This window comes from Salvelinus sp. IW2-2015, linkage group LG5 (genome assembly GCF_002910315.2).
Source record: "Salvelinus sp. IW2-2015 linkage group LG5, ASM291031v2, whole genome shotgun sequence".
Classification (NCBI taxonomy): domain Eukaryota; kingdom Metazoa; phylum Chordata; class Actinopteri; order Salmoniformes; family Salmonidae; genus Salvelinus; species Salvelinus sp. IW2-2015.
The window spans coordinates 14392894-14419324 of NC_036844.1; the positions used below are offsets into that span (position 1 = coordinate 14392894).

The 26431-nt window shown below is 45.7% G+C and overlaps 1 pseudogene; it reads left to right on the top strand.

The window, feature by feature from the left end:
- LOC111963945 (voltage-dependent N-type calcium channel subunit alpha-1B-like) overlaps positions 1-26431 on the top strand; it is a 95772-nt pseudogene that overhangs the window by 60225 nt on the left and 9116 nt on the right.

Consider the following 26431-nt stretch of genomic DNA (forward strand, 5'->3'; position numbering starts at 1 on the left):
ACCACCACAAACTGATGCTGGCACTAAGACCGCACTCAACGAGCTTTATAAGTCCATAAGCAAACAAGAAAAACTGCACATCCAGAAGTGGCGCTCCTACTTGCCGGGGACATTATTGCAGGCAAACTTAAATCCATTTTACCTAATTTCTACCAGCATGTCACCTTTACTGGGGCCCCTCAGGGGTGCATGCTTAGTCCCCTCCTGTACTGCCTGTTCACTCACAACTGCGTGTCCAAGCACAACTCCAACACCATCATTAAGTTTGCTGAAGACACAACAGTGGTAGGCCTGATCAACAACAATGAGACAGCCTATAGGGAGGAGGTCAGAGACCTGGCAGTGTGGTGCCAGGATAACAACCTCTCCCTCAATGTGAGAAAGACAAAGGAGCTGATCGTGGACTACAGGAAAAGGAGGGCCGAACAGGCCCCAATTAACATTGACGGGGCTGAAGTGGAGTGGGTTGAGAGTTTCAAGTTCCTTGGTGTCCACATCACCAACGAACTATCATGATCCAAACACACCAAGACAGTTGTGAAGAGGGCACGACAACATCTCCCCCCCCCCCCCAGGAGACTGAAAAGATTTGGCATGGGTCCCCAGATCCTCAAGAAGTTCTACAGCTGCACCATTGAGAAGATCCTGACTGGTTGCATCTCCGCCTGGTATGGCAACTGCTCGGCATTTGACCGMAAGGCGCTCCAGAGGGTAGTGCGTACGGCCCAGTACATCACTAGTGCCAAGCTTCCTGACATCCAGGATCTACAGTATATACTAGTCACTGTCAGAGGAAGGCCCAAAAAATTGTCAAAGACTCGAGTCAACCAAGTCATAGAATGTTCTCTCTGCTACCGCACGGCAAGCAGTACCGGAGCGCCAAGTCTAGGACCAAAAGGCTCCTTAACAGCTTCTACCCACAAGCCATAAGACTGCTGAACAATTTATCAAATGGCCATCCGGACTTGTGTACTATAGTTGTGTGTGCGTGTGCGTGTGACAGATTGACAGAAAGATGAGGAAAGAGGGGAAGGATCACTTTCACAAGTATTGCAATGGTACAGTATGTCTGTAGGACATTGGAAATGGGCATAACCATTATKATTTCACTCATGTTCAGTGGGAGTAAAAGTTTACCTCTGACGTCTTCCTGACCTCTGCCCTCAGTTTCACGGTGCTCCGGAGCTGTACGAGGCCATGCTGAAGTACCTGAACATCGTGTTCACAGCTCTCTTCACACTGGAGTGCATCCTGAAGATCATCGCTTTTGGACCACTGGTGAGCCTGCATCGCTCCATACACTACTGGAAGTGGTCACTATCTATCCAAGCATTTGGGAAGATAGGGTGTAGACTACTTTGGAATCACTAAAGGTGTCCTTTTTGGGAAAAATAGATGACTTTGGTTGGAGTACCACACAAAAAAAGGTGCAATCTAGAACCTAAAAGGGTTCTTTGGCTGTCCCCATAGGATAACCCTTTGAAGAACCTTTGTTGGTGCCAGGTACAGTAGAACCATTTTGGTTCCAAGTAGAACCCTTTCCTCAGAGGGTTTTACATGGAACCCAAAATGGTTCTACCTGGAACCAAAAATGGTTATCCAATGGGGACAGCCGAAGAACTATTTTGGAACCCTTTTTGCTAAGAGTGCAAGGTGGGAAAGAGAGAGAAACAGAGAGGCAAAGATGGAAAAAGGGGGACGTCGGGACAGAGTGATAAATAGAGAGCCTTTATGAGAACGTTGGTAGACTTTGGGTGTTGATGGATGTGGGACATTTTGAAGAAAAGGGGAGGGGGAATAGGATGAGGGTAAGCTGGCAAGCCTTTAGCAAGAGCCACAGGGGGAGAGCTGTGTGTGTGCATGACCCGAGTATGCATGCGTGTGTGTGTGTTGGGGATGACGCAACAGCTTCAGATGAGAGGATGAGGGTGGGAAGGTAAAGCAGAGGTGTGGGAGGGAGAGAGGGATAAATATCCCAGGCAGCGCCGGGCCGTCTGGTCCCTCAGCGAGGCATTTCATCTCCAGCTTCATCCCCACTTACCAGGCTCATGTATTAAATGGCTTTTCTCACACACCGCTTACCTCCACCTGTTCAGCACTTAGTACAGACGGATGGGCCTCCCTCCGCTCTCTTTCTCTCCCTATCTCTTTCTACCTTTCTCTCTCTCTCTCTCTCTCTCTCTCTCTCTCTCTCTCTCCAGGAGCCTCGTCCATTTAAACCTTGGCTTCTCTAATCGTTGTGTTCCCCAGGAGGAGCATACGCTCACTGCCATGCCACCTGACAGATTTGGATGTCTGTGCCACTGTTTGGAAGCATCTGAGTGTGTGGGGAGGGGTGTGGTGTGGTGTCTGCACCTTACATAGGGATAGGCAGGAGTAATCGAGTGCTTGAGTTCTCTAACTGACGTCAAAACTCGATCTTTAACCAGAGATCTTTAACCTTCTTCAAATACTGTAAAACTATTTGGTCTAAATGTTATCTTGAAGACAGCATTGATTTGATCTGACTGTTCAATTTGTACAAAAAATAAACCAAGCCAAGCATCACAGTTTTGCTCCCTAAATTCCCTTTCCCCTCCATGTCTCACTCACTCAATAGCGTTTCCGACCGCTCCTTACGGAAATAAATTCCTATGGAAACGGATCTACCTGATGGGATACACAAGCTACATTCCTTGGAAGGAAGGCAGTTTTATCACCAATTCTAAAGGGACTGGTTGACTGAAGTAGGGAAATACAGTATGTGTTCCAACACTGAGCTACAGTTTTGGAATATTTGTGTTATTTTCCGTTTATTGGCAACATTGCGGTTGTCACTAGTTACCACAGCCACAAAGTCAAAATAGTCTATATCATAAAAATTCATGAAAACAAACATTTGCTTTTTAGTCAAAATGTTTAGGTTAGGCATAAGGTTAACAGTGTGGTTGAGGTCAGGGTTAAGTTTAAAATCTGATTTTAAGAAGCAAAATTGTAGATTACCATCAGGATTTATGTCTTTGTGCTTGTGGTAACTAACGTTAGTGACGACCCTCCTTTGCCAACTACTAGTGCCATTTAAAATTGGCTAGCCTATGCTATTACCCCCCAAACATAAACACGTTCCACGCTGACAATATGCAGAAACATTGGTTTGATAAAGACAGAGTGTATTTTCATCAGGATCGTTAAGCCTAGGCATACTCACCAAACAGATGTTCTGGACATAATTCATCCCCAAGCAGTGTTCAATGTGGAATTGCAACCCAGTATCACAGATTATACATGAAATAGACATTTGAGGCAGCTTTTAATGAGTTGGTTTGAGTTTCATTACAGGGCCGTGCAGGTGGATGAATTACCTTGGCAAGGTAGAAATGCTCACTGACAGGGATGTACATTTAAGATAAATAAGATTTGTGTGCAAATGGAACATTTATGAGATATTTTATTTCAGCTCATGAAACATGGGACCAACACTTTAAATGTTGCGTTTATATTTTTTGCTCAGATTAATATAACAAGTTGATATTACAGTTTCAATAAATGAATCTTAAACGGCACTTGTTTAAAAAAAAAAATGCAATTAGGATTTGTTACCTGTAAAGGTTATGTAAAATTAGGCATTGTTGCTAACTGTTGGCATATAGATAATTGCGSAATTTCTTTTCCCATTGCCACCCTTGTTCTAAAAATAGCTTTTTTAATTATTGGAGTACTTGAGTACTCGAAATATAATAATGAGAGTACTCGAACAGTCAAAAAAGGCCCAATGCCCATCCCTAGTCTGTAGGACTGTGTGGGAATTTAAGCCTGTTTGTGCGTGTCAGGGAGTTAGTGACACACTGTAGGCTATAGATGCACGGCCCTTTAATGAAACTCAGACCAACTCATTAAAAGCTGCCTCATTTGAGGAGCTTAGAAGACATGCTCTGTTGAGAGTGGCCTGAGAGAAAAGCATTTGAAGAGCAAGGGTTTGGTACTAATTACAATAAAACCTCTTTATCCTTTTCTCTCTCTCTCGCTCTCTCTCTCTCTCTCTCTCTCTCTTCTCTCTCTTCCCCTGTTTGCAGAATTACCTGAAGGCAGCCTGGAACGTGTTTGACTTTGTGACAGTTTTGGGGAGTATCACGGACATCTTGGTCACAGAGATTAAGGTAAATTCTGCTACCATATCCCTATGTAGTATCGTACTTCCTGTAAGAGCTGCTACAGTACAACGTGCCCATTCAACTTCTTATATGTAAAGACATCAGCCAAAAGGGATACTCCTATATGCTGTCCTGCCTGTATAACTTCACTCATAATAACTTTACTCCTTGAAGGAGGATGTTTTCAAAGGAAAGTCATTTCACAAGGTTTAACCCAGTTACAGTACTCGTGGTGAGGTAATCAGTTGAAGTCAACAGCGGATTCTCCTAGAGAGCTGATGGGYATAGCTGAGAGCTTCCTGCCGGGACTGAGTACTCAGTGTCTCATGCTGGATGGATTAGTATGGAGCTGGGGACAGACAGAGTGGCAGGTAGAGTTTGAAATGGGGATCAGGAAAAGCATCTGTGCAGATTGCAGAACAGTAGCACTAAAGTGGATTGGAGTAGTCCGTTTACTGTTTAACACTCTTTGTGGAAGAAGTCTCTTTTTTGTAGGATTTCTCTCCACGTTACTGTCAGTCTTTTTCTTCTCTCTCCCTCTCTCTCTGTTTTTTCTCTCTCTTTCTCTTGCTGTGTTTCCATCTTCTGCTATGACTTTACTGGCGCCTGCCCTTTGCCATCACTCTGCCAACCTCTGCCTCCTCTCTGACACTATGGGCTGCTCTAGACGGTAAGTGACTTTTCTTGTTCCCGCTGCTTTTGACTATTCCCTTGGTGGCCAGTCTATCTTTTGGTCTTGGTCCTAACTTTTTCCTTAATACATGTATGTTATGTGGTGCAATAGTTATTTAGATGACTTGAAGCAGTTACATAAATGGATAGGTAGACACTCTTCACTTCACTGAAAATGGATCTGCTTTCACGGAGCCCCTTTGCTAACCTCAGCCATTCTTAGTGTAACCCAGATCTGTTCCAGGACCAGTATGAATGTACAGTTTGTGTCTCCTCCTGCAGGACAAGCTGATCAACCTGAGTTTCCTGAGGCTTTTCAGGGCGGCCAGGCTCATCAAGCTATTGAGGCAGGGCTATACCATCCGCATCCTGCTGTGGACCTTTGTCCAGTCCTTCAAGGTGAGTCACTGACCCCTGACCTCTTAGAGTTGAGAATAACATGGTATTCATCTGATCAAATGAATGAATGTTAGGCCTATTCATTATGTTGCAATAACCGTAAGCACATCGAACTGTAAGTGGAAATAAAGAAATAGAATAAGGACATGTTTTGGGTTGCTTTCATGTAATGGATCTTTGGATTGATAATGATGTTCATTTGGAGTCTTAAAGAAGTTTGTTCTATGGAGCCTCTCATGAAAGTTTTGTTGTACAGAGAACAAGGGCATTGACAGGAATAGTTCATCTGATAGCAGGTTAAATGTGGGGTGATGAGAGCTTTTAAGCCCCTATGAAAACGGATAGTTTTCATGGGCTTAGACCCAAGACAGCCCCCTGTACCCGGACTTTGAACTACTCCCCTCTGGGRGCAGGTATAGGGCACCCCTCAGCAGGAAAACACAACTAGAACTATTTGTGCCAGGTGTGATATCCCTCCTAAATAGCTCGGGATAATGTTCCTATCGACCCAATAAGGCCAGCAGGCTAGTCTCTATTTATTGGTATGTAACTTATGAAAGTTGTATTGTCAATTTGTTTTGCTATTGAAAAGCCACTTGAAACGTGTACATGACACTGCAACAAAAATTCCCCATGGGGACAATAAAGTCAGTAAAGTAAAGATAGTTGCTGCTGTGTTCAAATGTGTCTCTTTAATTAAAATGTATTTTTACCCCTCCCTTGTCTGGGATATACATATGTGAATAAGGAAATCAACTCTGCGGCTAAAGTTGGCTGCTCTGTCCCATAATTAAGACTATCAAACCTCACTGGGATTTTAATTMCTCTTGTGTGTATGTGTTTTCTATTTCCAGGCCCTACCTTACGTCTGCCTCCTCATCGCTATGCTCTTCTTTATCTATGCCATCATAGGCATGCAGGTGAGTAATACCTTTAGAGTTGATTGCTCATTTAACAGGAAGCCATGGTGATAGACAAAATTGTAAAAATGCTGAATTGTATGCACAATGAGGGTATGTTCCCTCCACTAGATTAGCATGGCATTGTGGGGCGTGGGGCGACGCACAATTGGCATAGCGTCGTCCAGGTTAGGGAGGGTTTGGCCGGTAGGGTTATCCTTGTCTCAGTATGTAAAAAATAAATTAAAAAAAAATGTAATAAAATGTATGCATTCTACTGTAAGTCGCTCTGGATAAGAGCGTCTGCTAAATGACTAAAATGTAAATGTAAATTGTAAATCAATGGTAATTGTGTCTTCTGGTAAAAGAGCCATTGTTTAATCAGCGATGCTGTTTATTGACTATGGTGCCCCGGAGGGCTTGATCAGGATACCACCCTCATAATTAGTGACAAACTTAACACCAACAGAAGCTTTTCTGGCTCTTTGTTATCATCAGGACTAACTGTGCGTCCRAAATGGCACGCTTTTCACTATGCGGTGCACTACATACCCTATGGGTCCTGGCCAAAAGAAGTGCAATATAGAAGGAATATCAAAAGTAGTGCACTATATTGGGAATAGGGTTCCATTTGGGATTTTGGTAGGGTAGAGGACCTCGCCATATCTTTGGATTCTCTTGTTATTAGATTATCAACATCTCTAGATAGCTATACAGCATAATCACTATGCCTTCTATGCTTCACCCGCCCGCCGCCGCCCGCCACCACACACACACACACACACACACACACAACACACACACAACACACACACACACACACACAACACACAACCACACACACACACACACCACACACACAACACACACCACACACACACACACACACACACACACACACACACACACACACAGTCTTCTGCCTACCCTGGCATGTTTGAGAAAAATACTGATTCCTGGCAAAAGTGGGTTCTAAATGTGTTTTTCGGAGATAGCATTACATTACATCATATCAAATCCTGCAAATGCTGATACATTCAGCTCTAGCTGTTCCTTATACAAATCACTTGCCCAGTGCTTACTCACACGTACTGTATGTGCGTTTGAATTGGCCCCATATCCCATACATAGTGCACTACTTCCTACCAGGACCAGGACCCCTATTCCCTATATAGTGCATGCCTTTTAYCCATAGAGCTCTGGTTAAAAGGCATGCACTATATAGGGAATAGGGGCCCATTTGGGACGTAACCATAGATAGCATGCAGGGAATCCCTCTAACTGCTACGCCGGCCCTTTCTGCCTCCTTCAGGTGTTTGGAAACATTGAGCTGAATGAGGAATCGGCCATCAACCACCACAACAACTTCCAGACATTCTTTCAGGCTCTGATGCTTCTGTTCAGGTGGCCATGCCTCCACATTCTCCATATTCTTCCTGTTCTATTAGGCGTTTTCCCACGTATCTGTCTGTTCTTTATATTGCAATGTAATGTAGTAAAATAGACATGTACTTCCTCATGCCCATTGTGGTGTTTGTGATGGATTTACTGTGTAGTTTCCAATGATGTGTATATGTTTATATATACCGTGTGTGTGTGTGTCTGTGTTTGTGTGTGTGTGTGTGTGTGTGTCGCAGGAGTGCAACAGGCGAGGCYTGGCATGAGATCATGCTGTCGTGTCTGAGTAACCGTCCGTGTGATAAGCTGTCAGGGTCCGGAGGGAAGGAGTGCGGCAGTGACTTTGCTTACTTCTACTTTGTCTCCTTCATCTTCCTCTGCTCCTTCCTGGTCAGTATGTGCCATCGCAAATGAATGACCAATCAGAATGTCCAATGAATGACCAATGATCAGCAATGAATATCCATTCAGTATACAGACAAATACAGTATCTCCTCACATATACATGCACGTTACCTACACAGTGCTCACCTACGCTCTCTTACTCTGATGAAATGGTCTAATTATTATTGGTCAGTCCCTTCTTGTTGGCCACTTSAGTCTTCTCTGTCTCTGTGATACAATGTTGTTGACCACAACTTGACCACTTGCGATGGAAACTCTTACCTCCCACCTCTCCACCTCCCTCTTTCTCCCTCCAGATGCTCAACCTTTTTGTGGCGGTCATCATGGACAACTTTGAGTACCTAACCAGAGATGCCTCCATCCTGGGGCCTCACCACCTGGACGAATTTATCCGCGTCTGGGCCGAGTACGACCCTGCTGCCTGGTACGTATCAGTAATCCTCCTACAGGTGATTTTTTCCCCCCTTTGTCAAGACAGTGTCAGTTTCAGGTTCAGTAGTGAAGAGGTGAAGGTAGGAGATGAGGGGTGGAAGTGGCAGTGGTTGTCAGGGGTATAGCAAATAGTCGCCGACACAACAAAGTTGGCTCTAAGTTCCAGTGGGATGACTCTGTGACGTTTGACGACGTTTGACCGTCAGGGAGGGCACTTCTGAGTGACGTTAAGACGGGCCCTGGAGTGCCGACTATGGCCCCACAGGCAGACTGATGCATGTAAATCCATGGTTCCACTCCGCCATCCGCTAGGCTCCCCTCACTAAGCTGGCGGCTCCAAAGCTCCTCTCTGTCTGTCATTTAAATCACACAACACAGCTTTATCTATCTCCACCGCTTCCCAAAGTCTTCACCAGAAACCATTGAGAAATACTYGAACTCTAAGAGCAAAAATAAAAAGTTTGGCTGATTTGCACCAGGATGAGAAGTCCAAAATGTCATAATTGCCACCCTATTCCCTATGTGCCCTAGTCAAAAGTAGTGCACTATATAGGGAATAGGGTGCCATTTTGGGACATAGATCCAGKCTCTGTTGCTCAGTCTCATCACCTGTGGCCCTCCGATGTTAGACACAGCCATTAAGGGGAGGAATCATCCCAGGCTCGTGGTAACGGCTGGAGTGGAATGGGTGGAATGGTATCAAATACGCCAAACATATGGTTTCCATGTGTTTGATGCCATTCCATTCGCTCAGTTCCAGCCATTATTATGAGCCGTCCTCCCCTCAGCAGCCTCCACTGGTCCCAAATGGCACCCTATTCCTTACATACAGACTCAAAAGTAGGGTTCAATTTGGGACGTAGACTTATAACCTCCCAGTAACCATGTAGTCATGTATGTATGTAAGCTTGTTATTTATACACTGAGTTTACAAAACATTAGGAACACCTGCTCTTTCCATGACATAGACTGACATGGTGAATCCAGGTGAAAGCTTTGATCCCTTATTGATGTCACTTGGTAAATCCACTTCAGTCAGTGTAGATGAAGGGGAGGAGGCAGGTTAAATAAGGAGTTTTAAGCCATGAGACAATTGAGACATGGATTGTGTWTGTGTGCCATTCAGAGGGTGAATGGGAAAGATGTAAGATTTAAGTGCCTTTGAATGAGGTATGGTAGTAGGTGCCAGGCGCACCGGTTTGTGTCAAGAACTGCAACACTGCTGGAATTTTCACACTCAATAGTTTCCCCTGTGTATCAAGAATGATCCRCCACCAAATGGACATCCAGCCAACTTGACACAACTGTGTGAAGCATTGGAGTCAACATGGGCCAGCATCCCTGTGGAATGCTTTCGACACCTTGTAGAGTCCATGCCCCGATGAATTTAGGCTGTTCTGAGGGGAAAAGGGAGTGCAACTGAATATTAAGAAGGTGTTTCCCACAGTTGTGTCAAGTTGGCTTGATGTCTTTGGGTGGTGGATCATTCTTGATACACACGGGAAACGGTGTTCCAAATGTTTTGTATATCTACAGGTGTACTTTATTCAATGACCATGACTGCAAACAATGGAGGATATAATGAATATGTTAAGTCACAGGAGCAGAAATGGTGGTGTTTGTGTCCTAACCTCTTTTAACCTGTGTCTTTTACAGCGGAAGGATATGCTATCAGGATATGTACAAATTGTTGCGTTTTATCTCGCCTCCTCTCGGCTTAGGGAAGAAGTGCCCTAATAGGGTGGCCTACAAGGTTTGCAACCCCACACACCCCTTAATCATAAAGGGACGAGGTGGAAGTGGAAAATGAATGACTGTGAATGACTCCTAGGGCCAGAGATTACACCACACACAAACACACAAGCATACACCTTCCATACTAACCGGCTGGTGGGTAACCATGGGAACAAAAGGAAAACAATGCCACAATGTAGGTCTCGTTACAGTATACTGGCCAGGCTTCACCATCAAGTTATTATTTTCACCATACTGAATACAGTACAGTATGCTGTATGCAGTAGGCCTATATGGTATCTCGAAGTATGCCCAAGAGACTGTTTAAACCAGTGCACACACCGAGTAAAGTAAAGGTTATGAGCATTGTGTGCTTTGTTTCCTGTGTTCAATTTGGTTACCGCTGATGTCTCGTAGCATGCAGAAACAGATGACATCTGAACAGTGAAGCCACAACCTCCCCGTGACATACTGAATATATACTGTACATGTCTCAATCCAACATCATGATCCTGCCATCCCGACATCTCTCCTCAGGGAATTCCCGGGAAAACACCCCACCCTCCTCCTGTCCAATCCTGGGATACATCCCTGTCTTAGGCAGGACAGGGATGAGATCCCGCCCTGGAATCCACTGCCCTGGAAATCTAAAATAACACAGATTTCTGTTTTTGCCATTTTCTCTACTGTTTTACTGTCTTCTTTTGGTCATTTCTAACTCCGTCCTCCTCCAACCTACTCTGGATACCTCCATCCCTCTCTTTGACCTCTGTGGTCTCCTGTGACATCTTCCCCTGTGAAGTGGCCGTATGACCTACCTTGATATGTACGAGATGCTCCGCCACATGTCCCCTCCGCTAGGTTTGGGAAAGAAATGCCCGCCCAGAATCGCCTATAAGGTAGACCCTTTCCCCCTCCTCTCCCTTCCTCCCCCAGCAATCGTCCTCTCGCTTCTGCCGCTCACTCCCACCTGTCCTGTATCTCCCGGCTTCTGTCAGACTGTCACAGCCCCTTCCTGCTGGGCTCTTGTTTTTTCCTCGTTGTTGCCCCTTCCTGTCTGTTTGTGACATTCTCTTCTGCCTTCTGCTACCGCTCAGCTTTTGGCGTTTAGTGTGCTCACTTCTCTGTCTGGCCATTTAGACTTGTTTTGTTTTTAGACTATGTTTTAATTATGTTCAACTGAGAAGAAATCAAGACAGACAGTTGACACAAGCCACACTATTACCAACAGGTTTTGAAGAATCACTGTTTGTACTTTGATGACATCGACACATTCTTAGGACCTTTTCTTCCTATCGTTTTAACCAAACATGCCGTTGTCACATAAAAGCAGATAATGAATATGAGGTTCAAAAGAGTTTGAGACATATGGTAGAGTAATAAACCTGTCCCCTCTTCTCCAATCTATACTCTATGGGCTGGGCTGTGTTGAGCGGCAGTATTTAGAGAGCTTGTATTGTGGACCGAGGTAAATCTGGTTCAGCCCTCAGGTACACCCTGTGTATAGCATTTACCTCTGAGTGTGGTACTTACTATGAGTGGCTCCAGCGTGTACACAGCTGTCTAGATGAATCATGGTTAAGACAGCCCTAGCCGTGCCCTGGATAAAAACGTCTGCCAAGCGACTAGTTGGATCTGACGTGTGTGGGGTCTCCAAATATAACTCCTGCTTTAGAGAGATTAATGAACAGGGAGAAATGAGAGAGAGTGAAGCTAGCCCTTTTTTTTTACATCTAATTTTTACTTTCTTCTTTCTTTCCTTTGCTGTTGTGGGAAAATGCATCTCGCTCAACTCCCTCCTTAATGAACGCAGAGGTTCCTGTGTGTCTCTGTTGTCCCTCTGTCACTCTCTGTTTTTAACTCCTGTCTCGTATCTCAGTCACCCTCTGTTTATAACTCCTGTGTTGTCTCTCTGTCACTTTCTGTTATAACTCCTGTCTTGTGTCTCTGTCAGCCTCTGTTTATAACTCCTCTGTTCAATCAATCACATTTATTTATAAAGCCCTTTTTACATCAGCAGTTGTAACAAAGTGATTATACAGAAACAGCATAAAACCCCAAAGAGTAAGCAATGCAGATGTAGAAGCACGGTTTCTAGGAAAAACTCCCTAGAAAGGCAGGAACCTAGGAAGAAGGGGTGGCCAGTCCTCTTTTGGCTGTGCCAGGTGGAGATTCTAAGAGTACATGGCTATTAAGTCCAGATCGTCCTTCAAGATGTTCAAAAGTTCATAGTCGACCAGCACGGTCAAATAATAATCACAGTGGTTATAGAGGGCGCAACAGGTCAGCACCTCAGGAGTAAATGTCAATTGGCTTTTCATAGCCGAACATTCAGAGGTCGAGACAGCAGGTGCGGTAGAGAGAGAGAGAAGGAAAGAGAGAGGGGAGAGAGAGGGTTGAAACAGCAGGTCTGGGATAATGTAGCACTTCCGGTGAACAGGTCAGGGTTCCATAGCCACAGGCAGAACAGCAGAAACTGGATCAGCAGCACGACCAGGTGGACGGGGACTGCCAGGAGTCATCAGACCAGGTGGTCCTAGGGCACAGGTCCTCTGGGTTGGATGGAGGGAGAGAGAATACCTGAGATCACACAGGACACCAGATAAGACAGGATAATTACACCAGACAAGGCAGACTGATCCTAGCCCCCAAGCACATAGACTATTGCAGCATAGATACTAGGGACTGAGACAGGGAGGGTTGGGGGACACTGGACAGGGCCAACCAGGCAGGATATAAACACACCCACTTTGCCAAAGCACAGCCCCCACACCACCAAAGGGATATCAACAGACCACTTACTTGCTACCCTGAGACAAGGCCTAGTATAGAGCACAAAGACCTTCCCCACCGCACAAGCCGGACAGAAAGATCACGTCAGTGACTCAACCCATTCAAGTTGAGTACGGTGAAAAAAGCCTGGCATGATGTGATGCGCCCTTCATAGGGATGGCATGGGAGAGCAAGCCAGTGACTGAGCCCCCGTAATAGGGTCAGAGGCAGAGAATCCCAGTGGAGAGAGGGGAGCCAGCGAGGCAGAGACGGCAAGAGTGGTTCGTCACTCCAGTGCCTTGCCGTTCACCTTCACACCCCTGGGCCAGACAACGCTCAATCATAGGACCCACTGAAGAGATGAGTCTTCAGTAAAGACTTAAAGGTTGAGATCGGCAGACTTCAACATAAAAATGTTGCTCTTATAGTAGAAAGCCCTGTCTCCAGCTGTTTGCTTAGAAATTCTAGGAACAATAAGGAGGCCTGCGTCTTGTGACCCTAGCGTACGTGTAGGTATGTACGACAGGACCAAATCAGAGAGATAGGAAGAACTAGTCCATGTAGTGTTTTTGTAGGTTAACTGTAAAACCTTGAAATCACCCCAAGCCTTAACAGGAATCATGTGTAGAAAGGCTATGCCTGGAGTAATATGATAAAACCTTTGGGTTCTTGTCAAGATTCTAGCAGCTGTATTTAGCAGTAGCAGAAGTTTATTTAGTGTCTTATCCGGGTATTCAGAGAGTAGAGCATTGCAGTAGTCTAATCTCGAAGTGACAAAAGCATGGATTAGCTTTTCTGCATCATTTTTGGACAAAATGTTTCAGATTTTAGTAATGTTCTGAAGGTGGAAAAAATCTATGCTTGAAACATGTGTATATGTTTGTCTAAAGAGAGATCAGGATCCAGAGTAACGCCAAGGTCCTTCAGTTTTATTTGAGACGACTGTGCAACCATCAACATTCATTGTCAGATCTGACAGCAGATCTCTTTGTTTCTTGGGACCTACAACTAGCATCTCTGTTTTGCCACCATCCACTTCCTTATGTCTGAAACACAGGCTTTCAGGGTAGGCAGTTTTGGGGCTTCAACGTGTTTCACTGAAATGTACAGCTGTGTGTCTTCTGCATAGCAGTGAACATTGACATTGTGTTTCCAAATACCATCACCAAGAAGTAGCATATAAAGTGAGAACAATAGTGGCCCTAGAACAGAACCTTGAGGAACACCGAAACATACCATTGATTTGTCAGAGGACATAACATCCACAGAGACGTACTGCGAGTCTAATATTGCGAGTAATGGAATCGCCAATGACTAGGGTTTTAAATTTGTTGTCGCTAATGGTGGGAGGCTTCGGCTCAGACCACGTATCGGGTGGTGGAGAGATCTGAGAAGGCTCAGGCTCTGACTCCAACTCGTTGCTTAAATGGGGAAAACCGGTTGAACGTTTCTATCAGCTGATTGAGCGACACCGGTTGAGCATGCCAACAGCATTTTTTTCCAGAAGCCGTGAGAAAATTGTCCGGCTGAGGGGACTGAGCAGGGGGGTTACCACTACTACTGTACCTGTACTTACTGGCAGCACAGACCCTTTCCTACACTTAAATTGCCCTAGCTTACGATTTCATCTGAAGATGGGCTTGCAACTTGGCTATCCTCACGATAAGGAGATAGTTCTCCTCCAATTTTATGAGTACAGCGACTGCAATGAGAAGACATAATGTTACTTGGCTTCGGCTGGTGGAGGTCCCGCAGATCCATGTCCATATACATCGTCCGGGGTGAAAAAGTTGAATGAAAAAGTTGAGTGAAGACAAAACTAAGACATTGGTAAAGTTGTGAAATGGAGAGTTTGATTAATCGGTTATTAATAGTAAAAAGCTAAACGTTTGGTAGGTAGCCAAGTACCCACAAACAGCGCAGCAGCATGGAAACAACACGGAGGCAACTCTGTCACCTTCTGTTTCTAACTGCTCTGTTGTCCCTCTGTCACTTTCTGTTTATAACTCCTCTGTTGTCCCTCTGTCACTTTCTGTTTCTAACTGCTCTGTTGTCTCTCTGTCACTTTCTGTTTAACTCCTCTGTTGTCTCTCTGTCACTTTCTGTTTAACTCCTCTGTTGTCCCTCTGTCACCCTCTGTTTCTGACTCCTAATATTCTGCTCTGGCTATAAGCTGAGCTTCCCTGCTAAATTACCTTTCTTTTCCTCCCTGTGGGGATTTTTCGTTCCTCTTATTTGCTTAACTCCACTGTGTGTGTGTGTGTGTGTGTGTGTGTTTACTCGCGTGCATATGTTTTTGACAGAATGTGTACATACAGTATTTATATGTTTGTGGGATGGCCTCACGTGTCTGTGGTTTTCCTTTCACCCTAGTGGGCACTACCTGACATGTCAGACCCTGCATGCATAGGTGGTGTCCCATCTTCCCCCCCCTCCCACCCTTTTTCCTCTTCCCCCTCTCCTCTCCTTCTGTATTGTAACAGCTCCTGCATGGAAGTATGCTCTCTTGAGTTCAAGGGAGGCTTGCTTGCACACACACGCACATACACACACACACACACACACACATGCCTCATCTGCGATTCCCCTCCACTTGGCTTGAAGACAATAGGATTCATCCGTCCCAGTCTTCCCCTCTGCGAAGCATGCATGTGTTTGTGTGCATTCTCATCCTTCCTCCCCATTAGCCGTTCATGGAGCTCTACATGCATGTATGTCACTATGACTGAGTCTCAAATGACACTATTCCCTGTTTAATGAACTATTTAGGGAATAWGGTGTCATTTGGGATGCAGATTATTTCTCTGCTCTGCTACCCACCTAAAAATGAAGAGGCTGGGGGGAGGAGTGTGTCCCCATAATACAAATATGGCTTCATTCTTTCATAGCAGCACTAAAACATACTCCCCCAGGGCCTTGGAAGCATGTTGACATGTGAACTGTTTCTATCATTACGTAATGCCGAAAAATACTAACTCTTCATCCACACCACTCATGGCTTCTAGTAAATCGCTACTACGTCACTTTCCTGTCAGTCTTTGAGTGAAACTCACTGATACGTTCTGAGGAGTCCTAATGCACATTCAGTTGATTTGTTATGCATGTCCCTCTCAATGTCCATCTCAGACCTTGACCCAGAGTCTGACTTTCACATTACCATTTGCATGGAGTGTTGCTCTGAACATTTTCTCTCCTCTCTGGGATGTCTTGTGTTGTGTTGTTGTGCTCCTGGGAAAGCTCTTCTGTCTGCTGGACTGAAACTAATCCAAGCCACTGGCTGTCAAAAGTCAACATCACTCTCACTGTATGTACGGTGTCCCTATTAGGACACTCTCAGTCTCTGCAGGACTTGTCAGTCTCAATTCCATCAGTTAACATGGAACTACTCTACAGGCAGCACACAGAACCTGCCCAAAGAGCAATTGATTGTAACAGGTGCTAAAATTGGTGTTCTAATGGGCCCCTCACCATGGTTTCTATTCTCCTTAGCGATTGGTCAAGATGAACATGCCCATCGCCGATGACAATACAGTGCACTTCACGTCCACGCTGATGGCTCTCATCCGCACCGCTCTGGAGATCAAACTGGCATCTGGTCAGTGACCTCTGACCTAATCCCCTTACACACATACACACTCCAACCACAATAATAGGATAGGAAAAGGGGAAATTAAAATCAATGTAAAACATTAATAGAATAAAAAGTTGTAAAATGTGGTATATTTTTTATGTAAAGAAATAAAGAATAATATGTAATCATTCAACAGAGAGGGTGGCGGCCTAAAAACCTGTCCTGCTAGGTCTGATGGGTAGGGGTGAGACCAATGAACTAGAATGAATAGAAAGGAGTCCCCATTCAAGTCATAATGAATTGCATCTATGTGTTTACCAGTCAAATTGCCATGGTCAGAGGTTCCAAGTCTGTTGATTGATAAGTGTGGATGGACGTGATGTGACGTATGAGTGTGTCTCCTCAGGGGTGCTGGCTCAGCGCCTGTGTGATGCTGATCTGAGGAAGGAGATTTCCAGAGTCTGGCCTAACCTGCCTCAGAAGACTGTTGACCTGCTGGTCACACCATATAAAAGTAGGCGACACTGGTGGTCTGTATTTGTGTGTGTGTGTGTGTGTGTGTGTGTGTGTGTGTGTGTGGTGTGTGTGTGTGTTGTGTGTGTGGTGTGTGTGTGTGTGTGTGTGTGTTGTGTGACAGTTTTAACTATACTTTGTGGAAACCAGGCTCCCCACAAGACATAGTAAATGACCAACTCTTAGTGGTTAGAGAGTTGACTAGTAACCGAAAGGGCAAGATCGAATCCCGTAGCTGACAAGGTACAAATCTGTCATTCTGGCCTGAACAAGGCAGGTTAACCCACTGTTCCTAGGCCGTCATGAAAAGTAAGAATTTGTTTCTTTAACTGACTGCCTAGTTTACATAATGGTAAAAAAATATATATGGACATGTTCGCGGGTCCCATGAGAAATATTATTCTTTTCTAGGGGGTTATAATTAGGTTAGGGTTAAGGTTATGTTTTCCGGGTTAAAGGTTAGGGTCAGGTTTAGTTTAGGGGTTAGGAGAGTTAGGGGGGGGGGGGGAATCAATTGTGTTGTCCCCACAAGGTTTAAGTACAAGACCACCATCTTGTGTGTGTGGTGTGTGTGTGTGTGTGTGTGTTGCTGTGCTGTGTGTGTGTGTGTGTGGTGTGTGTGTGTGTGTGTGTGTGTTGTGTCTGTGTGTGTTGTGTGTGTGGTGTGTGTGTGTATCGGTCGGTGCATACGTGTTTATGTTTATGTTAGAGAGCATGAAAGAGAAACTGAAATAGAGAGAGAGAAGAGAAAGAACTGAGAGACACAAAAAAGACATGCAATAATCTTCAGAGCACTGAGCTTCACCAAAGACCAGTCATCCCTCGAGGGAGTGTGTAGGCTCAACTGCCAGGCTTTCTACTAATTTCTACTCTCTCTTTTTACTGCTTGTTCCGTCTACTCTGTATGTGAGAGCTATATTTACACACACACACACGCACAGCCACACGCACACAGCGCCTGACTACAGTACAATCTCCCTCATTCTGTCTGCTCCTCCAATGCCATCTAGGGGTTGTGGAGAGAAGACGACTAGTGCTTCAGCTTTTCTCCACTAACTCTCTCTCTTCATTTTTCCTTCTTTCTTCACTTCTTTCAGTTGATGAGTTCAATGAGCTCATATGCCCCTTTGCGGTTGTAAACCGAGAGCTGACAGTGGGGAAGGTCTATGCTGCCCTCATGATCTTTGACTACTACAAGCAGAACCGGGCCAAGAGACTGGAACAGCAACTGGGACTGGACTTCACAGGGACAATTAAGGTAGTATATGGCCACAACATAGAGTTGGAAAGAGGGCTCAACTTTGCCATAATTGCTTCTGAGATAGCATGGGCTGCGCCATTGAGGGCTATCTCCACCCACAAATTATTGACGCGTTGTAGGCTCCACATCCATTGAATTTGTCACTACCTCTACTTGATACTAGTGAGAAAAGCCGATGGGAGGTCCAGATGACTAGAAATCTCTCTGTCTCCTGCAGAATAAAAAGGGTGCAGCCTTCTTCCGCCCCATGATGCCCATGACCCATCTGCAGGAGGAGACGCCAATCACCACTGCCAAGCCCCCGCCCCCCTCACAACCTGAACCAGAGCCTCAGCCAGAGCCTCCGCCCGCCACCACCTCTCTAACCAATGGTGACACAGTGTGAGTGCCCGCCCATATGTTTTTCTTAGCAGATATACAGTCTTTTATATAGATACACTCGTCAATAGAAATGTATAGATACACGGCATATACACTGCTGCACACAGGAAGGAAACAGGTAGATGTAGTAGTGGTCAATGTGAAGTGCTTATCAGAGTCTTTGTTTATCATACTTTTCGAAATCTCAGCGTGGCTCAACCAATTTCTCCAACTGTCACCACATTGAAATGAATAGGAGCCACGAACGCGTTGGTTGGGAGTTTTGGGGAGGTGAACGGTCAGGCTGTGCGACCTCAACGGATGGTGGTCGCAGAGCCGGATAGATATCTCACAATGTTTGTGTGTGTTTTGCGTGTGTGACCTCAGACCAAGCCCTAGAAGTGCCATAAAAGAGTCCGTATCAGGAGATCAGCTGTCTCAGGAGGGCCAGCGGTCCAGCACTAGCAGTCGGACTCTACAGAGGGGCCAGTCAGAGGACGTGCCCTACTCCATCAAACCTCAGGTACTTAGTACATTTATCAAACCAAAGATAGGAATTATGCAAGAAACCATCGTATCATAGTTCACTGTTAAACCTCTGGTACCCACAACTAGTGGTTGCAAATTCTGGTAACTTTTCTGAAATACCAAGGTTTTCCAGATGTCCCGGTTGGGAAAATTCCTGGGATCAGGAGGGAATACGCAGGAAATCCTAAAATCTTCCGACCGGGATTTCTGGAAAAGCTGGGAATTTTGGGAAATGTACTGTTTTGCAACCCGACATACAATTGACAAAAGATGTGAGTTAAGCAAGCGGCCACCTTACCATCATTCACTCTGGTATCCTCAACTCAACTATATGCATACGGTGTGTTGTTTCAGGAATCAGTGGAGATGAGGCAGGTGGAGAACGGTGCTGATTTAGAGGGCTACTTTGGTCTGGAGGGCCATGGCAGAGCAGCGTCCATGCCTAGACTGGACTCCCAGTACTATGTAAGTCCTCCTTCACTCACTTCCTTACTGTACCCCTGTACTCTCTCTCACATAGTACCCCACCAGAACCACGCCAGGGCTGCCAACGTGGTGCCTGCTCAAATCAAACAGTATTAACTCTACAATTAGGACGATGTTAACATTAGGACAATGCTAGTAAACATTATATGAGTTTTGATATCTATAGTACTACACAGTTTTTACTAGAAAACTTGACAGTATTCAATAATACTTTCTCATATAGTTGGTAGTAGTTCGTGATGATATTATTATGAGACACAGTCAGAGAGGAAGGGAGTGGGGAAAGTAGTTGGTGAAAGAGAACATATAGAGAAAGATAGAGTGGTAGAAAGACAGAATATAAAGGTAGGTAGCTAGAAATGAATTGAATTAGCCACAGGCTAACTAAAGCAATGACGCTGTCTGTCAGTGCACATCAAGTCATCCTGCTGACCTTGTGTGCATCCCAAATCCAAATGTCACCCTATTCCATATACAGTGTACCACTTTTGACAAGGGCCCATGGGACTTTTGGTATGTCGATCTTATGTGACATATCATCATTTTTCCTCAACAAATCTGAATGTACAGTCATGTCCCCAGCAGTACAGTGACTGCACTGTACCTTTTACATTACAGTCATTTAGCAGACACTCTTATTCAGAGCTACTTACAGTAGTGAGTGCATTCATTTTCGTATTGGTCCCACGTGGGAGTCGAACCCACAACCTGACGTTGCAAGTGCCATAATCTACGAACTGAGCCACATGGGAGAATATTGTTGATCTGTCTTAACACAGAGTATTTTGAATACTACACAATATAAAATATTCATGTTTTAAACAACTGATGATAATCTGATGGCCACATTGTGTAATATACTTTACTGATATACCGTTTATACTTAATAATGTAATATGCCAATCTCTCTCTCTCCAAAAATTCCAGGTGTAAAAGTGTGTGGGAAACTGCTTAAACCTTATTACGAATGTGCCCCATCTTCACCATGCTTTCCTGTTTATAAATATTGAAAACCATTTCCACATATTTTTTGTTATTCTTTTGACCCATTTGTCTGTTTTCACGTTTCACACTAGACTTTTTGTCAACCTTCATTGTCTCCATTATGGTTATAGTCAATGTCTTAAAGTTTTTTGTCTGACATTTATTTTGTACCTGTCTTTCATTTTTGTCATCTTTTCCTCCCTGCTCTTGTGGTGAATGGAGTCCAGATTTCTTTCCTCTTGAAGGCATTTTCCGGACCCTCTTTTTCAGCTGTGTGATTGGTTTACGTGTCTAACCATATGAATCCTGTCTGTCTCGCTTTGCTCTCTGTCTGTCTTTCCTTCTCCCCATCCACTCCCATCCTCTCTTCCCTTTCTCCTCCCTCCTCTCCTCCTCTTGATGCCCATGGCTAATGTTGTACCCACCTCCTTCCTGTGTGTGCTGTCTGATAGCGGAACCACCCTCGCCACCTACCTGGGACCTACCTGGCAGTATGTACACCTGTTCCGCCTCTCTCTCCTCTCTCTCCTCTCTCTCCTCTCTCTTTCTCTCTCTTTCTCTCTCTCTCTCAGTGCATGCTGGGAGTGTTTTGTAGTTTAGAGGCGTTGTGGAGGGCTCTATCCTTCCTTATATTCTTGATTCTTTCCTTGGTCTTTTCTTTCAATTTTTATTTTCTATGGTGGAGTTAACCCACTGTTAGTTTAGCGGTACACACAGTTTTTTTTCAAGGTTAGGGAGGAAGAGGACAGAGTTTTAGTTTCCTGGGGTTTTGAACACTGTGGTGAACTCGATGGCCTCACAACCTAGTGCAGAGGAGACGCTGTCGTTACGGCATGGATTCAGGTCAAATCAAATTGTATTGGTCACATATAGCAGATGTTAATGCAAGTGTAGTGAAATGCTAGTGCTTCTAGTTCCGATCGTGCAGTAATATCTAACAAGTAATCTAACAATTTCACAACAACTGCCTTTTACACACAAGTGTAAAGGAATGAATAAGAATATGTACATATAAATATATTGATGAGCGATGGCCGTGCGGCATAGGCAAGATGCAGTAGATGGTATAGAGTACAGTATATACATATGAGATGAGGGATAGGGATTGATTGAATATGTCCGTAAACACACCAGCCAGCTGGTCTGCGCATGCTCTGAGGACGCGGGTAGGGAGGCCGTCTGGGCCGGCAGCCTTGTGAGGGTTAACATAAATGTTTTACTCACGTTGGCTGCGGTGAAGGAGAGTCCGCAGGTTTTGGTAGCGGGCCATGTCAGTGGCACTGTATTGTCCTCATAGCGAGCAAAGAAGTTCTTTAGTTTGTCTGCGAGCAAGACGCCGGTGTCCACGACGGGGCTGGTTTTCTTTTTGTAATCCATGATTGACTGCCACAGTCTCGTGTCTGAGCCGTTGAATTGCAACTCTACGTTGTCTCTATACTTACGCTTAGCTTGTTTGATTGCCTTGCGGAGGGAATAGCTACACTGTTTGTATTCGGTCATGTTTCTGGTCGCCTTGTCATGATTAAAAGCAGTGGTTCGCGCTTTCAGTTTTACGCGAATGCTGCCATCAATCCACGGTTTCTGGTTAGGGAAGGTTTTAATAGTCACCAATGCACTTGCTAATAAACTCACTCAGGTATGTTCCTGAGATTGGAGTTAAGGTGGAGGAGGTTCTGCTTGCGGTCGGCGAACAGGTAGGAGCTGAATTTATACATTCCGCATCCAGAATGAACAAAGCTGTGGTTGTGTTCATGAACAGAGTAAATTTGGTGGGTAGGCTGATTGCTATTGGAATATTTGTAAGGGATGTGTTGGTGCCGATTTCTCCTCTTTCGACTCCTTCGACTAGCGTGGTAGTTGCGTGCCCACATAAAGGTCGTAGACGGTGAGGGTGAGGGTACAAGCACTAATGGGGGAAATTGAGGTCAACGTGCAGGGGGCCATGAGACACAGGCAGCAGAGTCTGGGCATAGTCATGCTATAGATGGTGGTGTAGATGAGACTGGGTCTATTCATGCTATAGATGGTGGTGTAGATGAGGCTGGGTCTAGTCATGCTAGAAATGGTGATGTAGATGAGGCTGGGCCTAGTCATGCTAGAAATGGTGATGTAGATGAGACTGGGTCTAGTCAGGCTATAGATGGTGGTGTAGCTAAGGCTGGATCTAGTCATGCTATGGATGGATTGTGTAGCTGAGGCTGGGTCTAGTCATGCTATGGATGGATGGTATATCTGAGGCTGGGTCTAGTCATGCTATGGATGGATGGTGTAGCTGAGGCTGGGTCTGGTCAGGCTATGGAGGATGTGGTAAGATGAGGCTGGTCTAGTCATGCTATGGATGGATGGTGTAGCTGAGGCTGGGTCTAGTCTGCTATGGATGGATGGTGTAGCTGAGGCTGGATCTAGTCTTGCTATGGATGGATGTGTAGCTGAGCCTGGGTCTCGTCATGCTATGGATGGATGGTGTAGATGAGGCTGGGTTCAGTCATGCTATGGATGGATGGTGTAGATGAGGCTGGGTCTGGTCAGGCTATGGATGGATGGTGTAGATGAGGCTGGGTCTGGTCAGGCTATGGGTGGATGGTGTAGATGAGGCTGGGTCTGGTCAGGCTATGGATGGATGGTGTAGATGAGGCTGGGTCTGGTCAGGCTATGGATGGATGGTGTAGATGAGGCTTTCTTTTCAGGCTCCTCCTCAATGGATCCAGAGCTGACAGCCTGTCAGGCAGAGGGGTCAAAGGACACAGTGAAGGAATAGTCAAGGTTCCTGAATGAGACCAAAGGGAAAAAGCTTAATCTTGAAGCTTTTTTTTGCGAACCTGGAAAGTTTGTAAGATCAGTGCAACACACTATGAAAAATAAGGGGCATGGTGTCCTCTCACCCAGGAAACGTTTTAGGTTGAGGAAGTGGGTCACAACTGTGAGTAAGGGTCTACCTTCAGATGCTGTTCAGATTAATCTTTTTTTTCTGGCACTGGGGCTTTTTGAGCTTTGCTATTGGTCTCTTTCTTTGCTGGCTTTTCTCCCACTTCTTATGTAGACTGCTTGTAGTAAACAGACATTAACACAGGGAGAGAGAGGGGGGATTTATTTGGGTGTCTTAGACAGGAACTCTCACAGATAGCGCCTGAAGAGATGCTGGTGGTCGGCGGGGACTGGAACTGTACAATGCATTTTACGAAAGATAGAAATGGGGAGGAGCCTCATTCAGGCTCAGTGGGGGTGACATCATTAAGCAGTTTGACCTAGTGGATATTTGGAGAACTAGACATCCCAACACAACACAGTATACATGGGTGAAGGTCTTTGGGGTCTAGGGTGAGTGCAGCCAGACTAAATCGGTTTTACATGTCCAGGAATCAGAGCGATAGGCTGTTGGGCTCTACCATTCTCCCGATGGGTTTTTCAGATCACCACATAACCATGGCTCGGCTGTCTATTTCACCAGGGCCTCAGCAGGCATCCTATTGGAAGTTTAATGTAAAGCTCTTACAAGATGCTACTTTTTGCTCAGGTTTCCAGACTTTTTGGGAAGGTGGGGGCAGCGAAGAGAGGGGTATGAGTCTCTGAGTCAATGGTGGGATGTGGTAAAAGTCKAAATTCTGCTTTTCTGTCAACGTTATACAGCTCTTTCATCCTCAGAGGCTAGCAGAGTATTGGGGCAACTCGAGCGTAGTATCAGAAGTGGAGGTTGAGCTGGTGGGGCAAGGCAATGTAGGCCTCCAAGCTAATTTAGCTGAATTGCATAGAGACCTGGGCAGTTTTTTCCAGGTTAAAGCAAAGGGAGCACTTGTAAGAGATAGATTCTCCATGCTCAAGGAGATGCTCTGAGCTCCTTCTTCTTTTGTTTGGAAAGACAGAGCCATGAAGCCACGGGTATGCATTGTTTGCGGCTGTCAGATGGGTGGGTGACCTTTGTGGTGGGGGAGATTGCGGAATGTGGAGTTTTATACTGAGTTGTATCGGGCAGAACCGTGTGATCCTATGTGTGCTCAAAGCTGTGTGCCCTAAGCTCTCTCTGGCACAGAGGGATGAAATTGACATTCCCCTGTTGTCCCATGAACTGGCAGAGGCCGTAACCCAGATGTCCCCCAGCCGTACACCGGGGGTCGATGGACTCCCAGTGGAGTTTAATAAAAAATTCTGGGGAATAATTGGACCGGACTTCTTTTGCGTGTTGTGTGAGTGCGTCAGGGTAGGAGAGATGTCAATGAGCTGCCGTCGGGCGGCTCTGACTCTCCTGCCCAAAAAAGGGACTTGTGTGAACTTAAGAACTGGAGGCTTGTGGTATTGCACTGTGTGGGCTACAAGATATTTGCCAAGGTCCTCACTAACAGACTGAAGTCCCATCTGGACTCTATAGTATACAAGGACCAGACATATTGTGTACCGGGACGCTCAATCACGGACAACTTGTTCTTAATCAGGGACATGTTGGACTTGTCGAAAGTTTCTAATGTGAACTTTAGACCAAAAGAAGGGTTTTGATAGAGTGGACCAAGAGTATCTGTTTATTGTGATATCTGGGTTTGGGGAAAGGTTTTTGGCTTGTGTGAAGATGTTGTATGCTGGGGCGTCATGTATGATCAAGGTGGGAGGGGAGCTCAGTAGGCCAGTCTGGGTGAGGTGGGGCATTAGACAAGGATGCCCTCTATCGGGGCAGTTATATACACTAGCCATTGAGCCGTTTTTGGGCTTCTTATGCAGGAGACTGCAGGGAGTGTGCTGGACAGGCATGGGTGTGTTGACAGCAGTGTCTGAATATGCAGATGACATTTCTGTGATGGTCAGGGATGGGCAGGATATGCAGGCACTAGAGACTAGTTTGAAGGTGTATGAGGGAGCTTCGTCAGCTTAGGTGAACTGGGGCAAGAGCAAAGCTTTGTTATGTGGGGCATGGACGGATAGGGACCTCTGCTTCCAGGGGGTTTGCAGTGCGGTTGTGATCCTGGGCTCGGAGAGGTGGGTCAGAAAGAACTGTGAGGGGTTGTCACAGGCAGGGGTGTCAAGACTGGCCAGGTGGCTCCTTTCCCAAGTGTCATATATAGATCATCAACAACCTGGCGGCATCCTCCCTGTGGCATACTGGCTGTCCTCAACACAAGCTGGTGGATTTTTGTTATTTTGTTAAATTCTTTTTTACCCCTTTCTCTCCCCAATTTTGTGGTATCCAATTGGTAGTTACAGTCTTGTCCAATCGCTGCAACTCCCGTACGGACTCGGGAGAGGCGAAGGTCGAGAGCCAAGCGTCTTCCTAAACACGACCCAGCCAAGCCACACTGCACGCTTAACCCGGAAGCCAGCCGTACCAAGGTGTCTGAGGAAACAATGTACAGCCGGAGACCGTGTCAGCGTGCATGCCCCCGGCCTGCTACAGGAGTCGCTAGAGCGTGATGGGACAAGGACATCCCGACCGGTCAAACCCTCTCCTAACCCGGACGACGCTGGGCCAATTGTGCACCGCACCATGGGTCTCCCGGTCGCGGCCGGCTGCGACAGAGCCTGGACTCGAACCAGGATCTCTAGTGGCACAGCTAGAACTGCGATGCAGTGACTTAGACCACTGTGCCACTCGGGAGGCCCTGGTGGATTTTTTTCTGGTTGGGCCATCACTGGCTGAGGGCGGCAGTGTTGAACATGTACGTCCACGAAGGAGGACAGAGCCTGGTGGAACTGGAGAGAAGGGTGGCTGCATTCTGACTAAAGGTGGCGCAAAGACTGCTGTACCATACTGGTGTTGGCTGGAGAGAACCAGCATGGGCGCTGCTGAGGATAGCTTGCGGATTAGAGTTGGACTGGCAGCTTTTTCCTCATGAGGCTAGAGAGGCTGAGTACAGCAGGTCTCTCTGATTTTTACTCTGCGGTGCTGAGGGTCTGGCAGCTGCTA